Source organism: Myotis daubentonii, chromosome 19 (genome assembly GCF_963259705.1).
Source record: "Myotis daubentonii chromosome 19, mMyoDau2.1, whole genome shotgun sequence".
In the NCBI taxonomy this organism is placed as follows: Eukaryota; Metazoa; Chordata; class Mammalia; order Chiroptera; family Vespertilionidae; genus Myotis; species Myotis daubentonii.
Window position 1 is genome coordinate 13394738 of NC_081858.1, and position 10275 is coordinate 13405012.

Here is a 10275-nt window from a genome sequence, read left to right on the forward strand (position 1 = left end):
TTTTCCTCTCTCTAAAATCAATAAAAATAAAATCTTCATATACCATCACCAATTAACAATTAAGTTTCAAAATTAACCTATAGCCCTAGCTGGTTTGACTCAGTGGATAGAGTGCTGGGTTAAAGGGTCCCAGGTTTGATTCTGGTCAAGGGCACGTACCTCAGTTTCAGGCTAAATCCTGACCTTGGTCAGAGCACGTGTGGGTGGCAATCAATTGATGTTTCTCTCTCTCAAAATCAATGGGAAAACTCTTTGGGTGAGGATTTAAAAAAAAGAGAGAGATGGAGAGATTTATTTTTTTTAAGAGTTTTACTAATTTAAAAAAATTTTTTTTAAAAATTAATGTATTTTTATTGATTTCAGAGAGGAAGGGAAAAGGAGAGAGAAAGAGAAACATCAGTGATGAGAATCATTGATCGGCTGCCTCCTGCATGCCCACACTGGGATCTGTGGGCATTGAGCCCACAACCTGGGCATGTGTCCTGATCAGGAATTGAACTGTGACTTCCTGGTTCATAGGTCGACACAACCACTGAGCCATACTGGCTGGACTCACTTATATTGGTTAGTTTCTAGAAAGTTGCTGGAGACTCTTGCTCCCACTGTAACAGAGAATATATGGGTTAGGCAACAAAACCGTGTGCACAAACCTTCAATATACAAGTATACAAAGTTTATATAATACCTATTTAGCAACTTACACATCAGTTGTAGAATACTTCCAACATTGCAGAAGGCATGTTTCCATTTATTACCTATTCCTTGGAGTAACTTTTTTTTTAAAATCTTCACCTGAAGGTATTTTTCCATTGATTTTTAGATAGAGTGGAGGGGAGGGAGGAGGGGGAGTGAGAGAGAGAAAAACATCAATTGGTTACCTCCTGCACACACCCTGACCCAGACTAGGGATTAAGCCTGGAACCAAGGTACGTGCCCTTGACTGAGAATTGAACCCATGACCCTTTGATCTGTGGGCCAACCTCTAACCACTGAGCAAAACTGGCCAGAGCAGTAATTATCATTTTTACTTTTATCAACACGTTATTTTGTCTGTTATTAATGGATTAATAGGGCATACAATCTTTGTGGCTGGTTTCTCTCACTTATTATTTCCATGAGATCCTCTTATGATGTGTTTGCATATAGTTATTTTTTTATTGCTATGTAGTATTCTATTTTGTGTAAAGACCATAATTTATTCTCCAATCGATATATGGGCAATTGGGTTATTTCAAATTTTTCTTTATTAATGTTTCTATCAACATTTTGGACAGGCCTTTTGCTTGGAAACCATATATTTTTAAAGCTGTCACAGAGCTGACAGATTTTCAGTTAAATTTATGTTTTGTATTTTGGCAGGAACAGCACAGAAGTGATACTGTGTTCTTTTCATCATATCAGGAGGCACATAATGTAAAGCTGTCAGTCCTAGAGAATGATCATTAATTGACTTACCTGGTAGATCTCTATAAGACCCCACTTCTGCTGTGTTTAATCTGAGTTCAACCCTGCCCAAACAGCTTTCCTTCTGGCATAATTGTAAAAAAAAAAAAAAGTTATGGGCAGCTGTTTTACTTGTGGTTGCTTGAAGTGGTGAATGGCTGTTGGAGCAAACAATAGACTAACAAAAACTTAAGGAGAGCTGGGCCCTGGCCGGTGTGGCTAAGTGGTTAGAGAGCCCAAGCACTGAAAGGTCACAGGTTCATTGGTTCGTTTCCTGGTCAAGGGCATGTCCTGGGTTGCAGGTTTGTGTGTGGGAGGCAACCAGTCAATGTTCCCCTCTCTCTCTCCCTCCCTCCTTCTCTCTCTCTCTCCCTTCCTTCTTCCCATCTGTTCTCTAAAAAATCAATGGAAAAAGTATCCTCAGTGAGAATTAACAAAAAGAGAGCGAGCTGGGAGCTCTGGCCAGTGTGGCTCAGAGCGTCGTCCTGTGCACCAAAGGTCACCGATACGATTCCTGGTCATGGCACATGCCCAGGTTTCAGGTTCGGTCCCCAGTCCAGGTGTGTACAGGAGACAGACGATCAATGTTTCTCACATTGATGTTTCTCTCTTCCTTTCCCTTCCTCTCTCTCTCTCTAAAAAAAAATCAATATAAACATATTTCTAAAAATAAGATGTCCACGGGGGCTTTGCAAAGCTCTATCTTAGTCCTGGGAATCTAAAAGAACACGCAGAAGTGCAGGGCTACGGGCATCCTCGGGGCTGTGCGCGTGCTCAGGAAGGGTCTGAGGAGGCCCGAAGTTCTCACTGCTGGCTGAGCTCGTGCTCTCCAACAGTAGGAAGTGAAGGCTACGCCAGAGTTCCCCGCTGCCTGGCTGAGCCTGAAGACTTGATGCAATATGTTCACAGAACCCCTCAGCAAAGACCGGTGACTTCTTGATTTCAGGTTGTTAATAAAATCTCTGTCATAATAAAACCTCTGTCAATCGTTGATCACCAAGTAACTGAGAAGGGACTCTGTGGTCACGCACAATACAATAGAAAATTAGTTTAGAAAAGCCACTAACAATGAAATAACTACCAAAAAAATAGCAAAAACAACAAATCATGGGGTGAGGAGAGAATCTGATTCCCAGAGTGGCCATATTATATTATAAATGTCCAGTTTACAACAACAAAAGAGACCTGTGAGGAGTAAAGAAAGTATAGCTCTGTGCAGAAGAGAGCTGACACAGCGGGACAGACAGCTTTCCTCAGGGGGGTCTGCCTGCTAGAAGGGTCTTGGCTGAAGTCTGGGAACTTGACATCGGAAGGGGTCCTACTATTCTCTGACCAGAGTGGCTGCCTCGCCGCACCCAGAATTTTGTAAACACTTGGTCTGGGGGATACCTCTTCTGGAATTCTTGAATTTAGGTATGTGCTGGGCAGAGGGTGCCTAAAGGACCAGTGCCCAACAAAAACCTCTGGGCACGGTCTCTGATGAGCTTCCCTGGCAGACATCTCACATGTTTTCACAGGTTGTTGCTAGAGGAGTTGAGTGTACCTGTGTCACTCCGTGGGAACAGAATTCTAGAAAGCTGCTGCCTGGTTTTCTCTGGACCTCCCTTCATGCATCTTCCTTTCCCTTTGCTTGTTTTGCTCCATGTGCTTTTACTGTAATAAATCATGGCGATGAATATGACTATGTACTGAGTTCAGTGATTCCTCCTAGAGAATCACAGAACCTGGGAGCCTTTAGCCCCCAACACAGGCTGGTACATAAGAAAAAAATAACCAATACACGCTGTTCCTGAGAGTAAAGTTCAGACACTGGACTTATTAGCAGCTAATTTAAATATGTTAAAGAAAATACTTTTTTTAAAATATATTTTTATTGATTTCAGAGAGGAAGGGAGAGGGAGAGAGAGAGAGAAACATCAATGATGAGAATCATTGATCGGCTGCCTCCTGCACACCCCACACTGGGGACTGAGCCCGCCACCCAGGCCTGTGCCCTGACCGGGAACAAACCTGACCTCCTGGTTCATAGCTCGACGCTCAGCCACTGAGCCACGCCGCGAGGCAAGGAAATCATATTTAAAGAACTAAATGATAGTTTGAGTATTATGTTTCTCCAAGTAGAAAATAAAAAAAATAAATATAAAAGAGAACCAAAAAGAATTTCTGAAGATGAAAAATACAGTAACAACTGAGAAATTCGACGCGGGATTTTATTCATTTCCCACGGCTGCTGTAACAAAGCGCCACAAACATAGAGCTTAAAATAACAGCACTTCATTGTTTCACACTTCTGAGGGCTGGGAGTCTGAAGTCAGGCTGCAGGCAGGGCGTGCTCCCCATGAAAGATCTAGCGCGTTAGACTGCCTGGCTTCTTTCTAGCTCTTAGTATTTTCTGGAAACCCTTGGTTTTCCTTGGCTTGCAGCTGCCATCACTCTAGTCTATGCCCCCATCATCACGTGGCCTTCTCCCTCTGCGTCTCTGTGGACAAACTTCGTGCTCTTATAAGGACAACCGTCATTGAAGGAGGGCCCACCCTAACCCTGTGTGACCTGATCTTAATTTGAGTGTACCTGCAAAGACCTCATTTTCAAATAAGATAATGTCGAGTTAGAGCTCTAATGTATATTTGGGGGGACACAATTTAACCTGCAACAGGGCAGAAAGCAGACTTGAGCAGGAGTAAACAGCAAATTTGAAGCTAAGTCATTGCAATCTGATGAACAGTAAGTTTACATAAAAGGGTTGGGGAGAAAAATAGAGCCTCATAGATCTGAGTAATACTATCTAACATACCAACATATGCATAAAGAGTTTCAGAAAGACATACGAGAGGGAAAGAGACAGTAGGATATGTGAAATAATAGCCAAAATCTCACCAAATTTGGTGAAAAGAACCTTAATTGAAATATTCAAGAAGTTCAATGAACACCAAGTAGAATAAACTGACATCATAATAAAATGGCTCAAGGCCAAAGACAGAGAGAATCATGAAAGCAACAAGAGAGAAGTGAATAATCGTGTACCCAGTAAGATTAATGGCTGATTTTCATCAGAAACCATGGAGACCAGAAGGCAGTGGGATGACATATTAAAAGTGCTATATCTAGCAAAAATGTCCTCAATAATGGAAACATTAACACATCCCCAGATAAACAAAATCAGAGAAAATCCGTTGCTCTCACCAGCCTTAGAAGAAATACTAAGTGGAGTCCATGTTGAAATAAGACACCGAATAACTTGAATCTGAGGGCTCCCAGACTGCAAGAGGGTGCAGGCCGGGCTGAGGGACCCCCTCGAGTGCATGAATTTCGTGCACTGGGCCTCTAGTAAAAGTATAAATGCTTAAGTACATAAAGTGTATAATAGAAATGTATAAACATATACTATTTTCTCCTAACTTAAAAGAACACTACATGAAATATAAATCTTTTTTTCTTTATTGATTAAGGTATTACATATGTGTCCTTGTTCCCCTCATCCCCCCCCCACTCCCCCACTCAGGCCCTCACCCCCCTGGTGTCTGTGTCCATCAGTAGGCTTATATGCATGCATACAAGTCCTTTGGTTGATCTCTCCATGACATATAAATCTTTTTTGCTGAGCACACAATGTATAAAAATGTACTTTGTAAGACAATAATGACAAAAGGGAGGGGACATGGAAGAGATCTACCTGAAAATAATGTTTCCATATGGAATTGAAATTAATTAATCTGGTATTAATCCAAATTAGAATGTTATAAATTGTAGTCTCCAGGGAAAGTAGTAAGAATATAATCCAGAATATATACTGAAAAACAACATGGGAATTAAGTTGGTTCACTAGAAAATAGCTAAGAATGAAAAACATAATGGAGAAATCTATAATAATAAAAGCATAATATGCTGATTATACCAGACATCCTTCCGGATGTCCTTCCGTTCTTCTGGGTGAAGCCAGTGCTCGGGGGAAGCCTGGGTCCTGAGTGCCTGCTGGTGGCCGGAGGGAAGTCCAGGTCCCGGGTGCTGGAGGGAAACCCGGGTGCCAGAGGGAAGCCGGTGCTGGCAGCCGGGGGAAAGGCCTACTGTTGCACGAATTTCATGCATTGGGCCTCTAGTATCAGAATAAATGCTATAACACAAATAGAAAACAAATGACAAAATGACAGGCTTCTTTCTTAAAATATGTTTTTATTGATGTCAGAGAGAGGAAGGGAGAGAAAGAGAGAAACATCAATGATAAGAGAATCATTGATAGGCTGCCTCCTGCACGCCCTGCACTGGGGATTGAGCCCACAACCCAGGCATGTGCCCTGACCTCCTAGTTCAGTGATGGTGAACCTTTTGAGCTCGGCGTGTCAGCATTTTGAAAAACCCTAACTTAACTCTGGTGCCATGTCACATATGGAAATTTTTTGGTATTTGTAACCATAGTAAAACAAAGACTTATTTTTGATGTTTATTTTCTATATTTAAATGCCATTTAACAAAGAAAAATCGCCCTAACTGGTTTGGCTCAGTGGATAGAGCGTCGGCCTGTGGACTGAAAGGTCCCAGGTTCGATTCCAGTCAAGGGCATGTACCTTGGTTGTGTGCACATCCCCAGTGGGGGATGTGCAGGAGGCAGCTGGTCGATGTTTCTCTCTCATCGATGTTTCTAACTCTCTATCCCTCCCTCTCCCTTCCTCTCTGTAAAAAAATCAATAAAATATATTTTTAAAAAAAAAAAAAAAACAAAGAAAAATCAACCAAAAAATGAGTTTGCGTGTCACCTCTGACACGCGTGTCATAGGTTCACCATCACTGTCCTAGTTCATAGGTCGACACTCAACCACTGAGCCACATCGGCTGGGCAAAAATGTCAGTGCTACCCAATTACTGATTAAATGTACGTGGATTATACCCTGCAATTAAGAGGCAGATATTGGCAGAATGGATTAAAAAAAAAAACCCAACTATGATCTATATTCTATCTACTAGATAGAGTCACACTTTATTTTAATTTTTTAAATTGATTTGAGAGAGAGAGGAAGGGTTAGAGAGAGAGAGAGACATCAGTTTGTTGTTCCACCTATTCACACACCCATTGATGGCCTCTCATATGTGCCCTGACTGGAGATCAAACCCACAACCTTGGCGTTATCAGGATGATGCTCTAACCAACTCAGCTACCTGCCAAGGCAAGAGCCACCCTTTAAAATCAAGACGCGAAGAGGCCAAAAGTAACAGGGTGGGAAAATATATGCCACACAAGTATTAACCCAAAGAGAACTAGGCTGGTATTTTTATTTTTTTTAATTTAAAAAAATATATATCCTTGGGTGAGGATTCATTTTATTTTATTTTGTTTTTAAAATATATTTTATTGATTTTTTTACAGAGAGGAAGGGAGAGGGATAGAGAGTTAGAAACATCTATGAGAGAGAAACATCGATCAGCTGCCTCCTGTACACCCCCTACCGGGGGGATGTGCCCTCAACCAAGGTACATGCCCTTGACTGGAATAGAACCCAGGACCTTGCAGTCCGCAGGCCGACGCTCTGTCCACTGAGCCAAACCAGTCAGGGCTAGGCTGGTATTTTTTATATAAGGCAAATTTTGACCATTTCCCCTAGAGACCTATAAGGACATTTTATAGTGACAAAAGGGTCCATCCTTCAAGGAGATAATTACATACACTTTCCAATTAACAAGAGACCTCCAAAATATGCAAAGCAACTGACAGGATGGGAAAGAGAAACAGACCCCTGGACAATAATAGCTGGATGCTTTACGACTCAATTTTCATTAGCGGAGAGAATGTTATGTTCACGTCAGCCCTGTGAGGTGGGGAGAGGGGGGAGCTGAGACCCACATTTCATGGCTCAGGGCCCGGAAACTTAGATTCAGTGACTTGCCCAGAGTTGTAACTCCAGAACGGATCTAAAACGGCCTTGTCCTGTTTCTAAGGAGATACTAAATTGTTTTTCAAAGCCAGCAGAAGAAGCCAGTGAATCAAGAAGTGGGACCGTTAGACATGTACACTGGAGAGGAACTCTCTATAGAAGAACCTTTCAACTCACTGAGACACAATCCACCAGGACTCCATCCTGACACCCTCCCCCCAAATTCAAACATGCCATCTAAGGAAAGCCTTGGTCCCCAAGCCTCTGTGCACTAAGCTCTCATTGAAGCAATGTAACTCCATAGCATACGCACAGCCTCCCCCACTTCTTTCTTTAAATGTAGCCCCAAAACCCTCCCTCGGGGAGACGGATGTCAGCCCTGCCTCCTGTCTCCTTGCTGTTCGATTTAGCAATAAAAGCCTCTTCTTTTTTCAAGAGCCAGAGCACCTATGTGATGTGCGTGAAATCCTTGCTCCATATCGGTCACAACTGTGATGAGTGATGGGCCTGAGGCCGGGGCTATAGACTGTCCCCTGGGGACAGAGACCCCTGAACACCAGGACAGAAGATCATGTCCCGGGGCACCTACACCAAGAGCTCTCCTCACTCCCTACATCCTCCTGCTTCCAAGTTGCTGAGGGAGACAGCTGGTGCCTGGAGCAGGTGCCTTGCCCAAGAGAATGGCTCAAATCTGGGCATAGCTCCTGCCTGTTTCAATCCTTGACTAGAAATACAATGCCTTTCCTCCAAGTGAAGACCGTCCCCCCTCGATGGACTGGGGGGTGGGGGGGTCCAAGCATGTGTCCATGTCCCCTCACTTGTCTCCACCCCCCAGCACTTGATTCTATCAGCTGCCGTGCAGTGAGACTTCCTGGTGGTCAGGTGACCTCCCTGAATGACCAGTAATCAGTTTGACCCCCAACTGGCTCAGAACCCAGGACATTCCAAACCAACTGCCCACATGACAGTTGCATAATTAGCTTCAACTGACCAAACCTGGACCATGAGCAGTTAACAGGCCTGGCTGAGCGTGGGTGGTGGTTCTGAGTGTGCAGAGTCCTTTTTCTTTCTTTCTTTCCTTTTTTAAAAAAATCTTTTTTAAAAATATGTTTTTATTGATTTCTTATAGAAAGAGGGGAAGGGGGAGGATTAGAGAGAAACATCGATGAGAGAGAAACATCATCGATGGGGCAGCATCCTGCAAGCCCCTATTGGGGATCGAGCCCATAACCCGGGCATGTGCCCTGACCGGGAATCGAACCGGTGCCCTCTTGGTTCATGGGTGGATGCTCAACCACTGAGACATGTGGGCTGGGCTGCAGCGTCCTTTTTCATCAAAACCCAGCCTCTGCTCTACAAACTACAGTCCAAAGACTAGATTCTACCGCTGTGATTTCCATGGCACCTTCAGTGGAGTGGGTGCAGGCAAGACAATTGTGCCTCTGCCCGTCATTTGGATCGATGCCAATTTTCATGCTGCTGAATCAGTGCTGGGGACGCCGGTAGATTTATGCGATGGAAAATGACTCCTACAGAATCCTTTGTATGAATCCCTCACGTTCCTGCCCCCAGGGGCTCACTATTGAACTGAGGAGCTGGTGTCTGATGACTTGTATCAAATCACCCTGGAAACCACATGAACCTGGGAAAGCGACTTAAACCGCTTTGCCCGCAGGTCCCTGTTCTGTCACATGGGGCCTCCTTCAGCAGTAAGAGGCCGATTAAAAGAAAATTCAGATAGAATCTGAAAAAGAAAATGATTGGTGCTTCCCAGTTGCTACCTAAGGGTTCAGATATTAAATATCTGAAGAAGAAGCATGACATGCGATGGCAGCTGCCTCCAGAGAGGGCACCTGGGTGGCTACAGGACAGGGGAGGGTGGGGAGTTACTTTTCAATCATGGGAAGTATCTCATAATCTGTGGACTCCGCACGAGCCCTGCGGTGTAGGCAGAGGGGGCTGTGACCCCTATTTTACGGTTCAGGGCACTGGGATTTAGAGGGATTATTGACTTGACCATTGTCACAACACTGATGAGTGATGGCTCTGAGACAGGAATGTCATTGGTTCCTTGGGGACAGAGATCCCTGAATACCTAAGACCGAGAGATTGTGCCTTGAACCACGGACCCAAGAGCTCACTGCCTTTCTCACATCCTCCTGCCCCATGGCTCTGGGGAAATGGCTAGCGCCCAGAAGAGGGGGGTACCAGACCCAAGAGAAGGGTACATGGCCTGACCCACCTCCTGCCTCTACATTTAAATCCCTGCCTCCAAAACTGCGCCCTTTCCCCCATCAAAGGCCATCTAAATCCAGTCTGTTCCCCTCCTCCCTCAGCATCCTCACACTACCAAAGCCTTCCAGGTGCTCAGATGACTACCCTGAATGACCGACCCAGTCATCTGTGTGACTCCCAACTGGCTCAGAACCCAGGGCATCCCAAGCCGACTGCCCAGAGAACTGTCTTGCACAAAGAACTAGCTTCATCTCCAACTGGTCAAACGCGGACAAGGAGCAGCTAACATTTAACACCTGGGAAAGGATTCCGCTGGGCCGGGGCTTTAGCGGCTCGGAGGGTCACGTCTCCGTGGCCCCAGGGTCTCGCTGGCTACCGCACCATGCGGCCTGGCTGCGCGTGGGCAGGGGCGACCCTGGCTCTGAGTGTGCAGAGTCCTTTTTCATCAAAACCTAGTCTCTGCTGTGCAAACTCCAGTCCCGAGCCTGGACTCTACTGCTGTTATTTCCACAGCACCTTCGATGGAGTGGGCAGTGGGGGGACATTGGTGCCTCTCCCTGTCGTTTAGGCCGATGCCCATTTTCATGCCGCTGAACCGCGGCCGGGGAAGCCAGTCGAGTCTCTTGACCACAGATGATTCCTGTCGAATCCTCTGTATGCATCCCTTAGGCTCATCCTTTTCTTTCTATAACCTGAGTCATAATCCTGGAAACTTCATTCAAAATGAATGCAT